This window comes from Acanthisitta chloris, unplaced genomic scaffold (genome assembly GCF_000695815.1).
Source record: "Acanthisitta chloris isolate BGI_N310 unplaced genomic scaffold, ASM69581v1 scaffold43394, whole genome shotgun sequence".
Taxonomy (NCBI): Eukaryota; Metazoa; Chordata; class Aves; order Passeriformes; family Acanthisittidae; genus Acanthisitta; species Acanthisitta chloris.
The window spans coordinates 22,318-23,592 of NW_008671796.1; positions in this window are offsets into that span (position 1 = coordinate 22,318).

Below are 1,275 nucleotides of genomic sequence, written 5' to 3' on the forward strand. Positions count from 1 at the left end.
TAGTGGTAAAAACAAGTCAGACTTATCTTTCTTTTTCTTCCTCTTCTTTTTTCTCACACAACTCTTCCCATGATTCTGGACAGTATCTGTGTTATGGTTTTCACAGGTAAAAGCTACTTCTTGTGAGATGTATTTGTGGGGGTTTTTACATCTTTTTTCAGACTCTTTCTGTTCACTGCCCTGGATGTCCTCTAATGAAAAACTGCCTTTCTTCTTCTTTTTCTTTGTCACCTCACCATCCAGTCCCAAACTCAAAGCAGAATTCTTTCTGTATTTTTTAATAGAGAATGTATTTTTTTCAGTACCATCTGCATGATGATTTGAAAGCTCCACATGACTACTCTTGTTGTCCTTCTCTAAGGAGGAATGACATTGGAATTTTTTTTTCTTCTTTTTGAGAGTTTTGATTTGGTCCTCTGATTCTTCTTTAATTTCTGAACACAGATGACCTTTTACATTCACAAAGATTTTTGAATGAGCTTCTTTGAGTAATTCGGAGTCAACTTTCTTTTTCTTGTTTTTCTTCTTCTTTTTCTTTGGTTGTAATTGTTCTGAATATTCATCTTTTAAATTTTCCTTTTTTATCTTTGTTTTTGTGTCACCCTGGTCATGGTTCTCTGTTTTAATGACAGTTTGAACATCTTCCTCAATTTTAATCACATTCTTCACCTTTTTATTTTTCTGTACAGGTTCTTCATGAAATTCTTTTCTCTTTTTCTTTATTATCATTCTAAAAAAAACCAAAATGAAGATGTTAGTGAACTGCTTCAAGGAGATAATGCAAGTCCTAGTCTATTTGGTCTTCCTTTATTCTAGAACCATTCCGTATCTCCCATTGTCCCTGCCACTCTTTTTCTAATTTCATATTCTGCTGTGATGGAGGAACCAGAACTGCATTCAGACCAGAAAATATTGTCTATTGGGGAGCTCAAGGGTGATTTTTTGTCTTGTCCTTTAGTGTAACTTCTCCTGGTTAATTTGTGATTTTCTATTTGTCTCCTTGACAGCTACAGAGCATGACATTTTCATACAAACATCCACCTTCTAAAAGCCTTTCCTAAATGCCAAAACACACAGAGATTTACACAGAGGTACAGTTAAGATGGTTTTCCAGATACCTGTGACTTTGCACTTATTTAACACGGACTTTCACATCACTGCCCATTCAGCACTACAAGAACATTACAAGACACCTAAGTTACTACCTTAAATTTGCTTCTGCCTCTAATTTCTCATCCTTTCCATCTGCTTCCTTTTCAGGACACTTATGCCCAC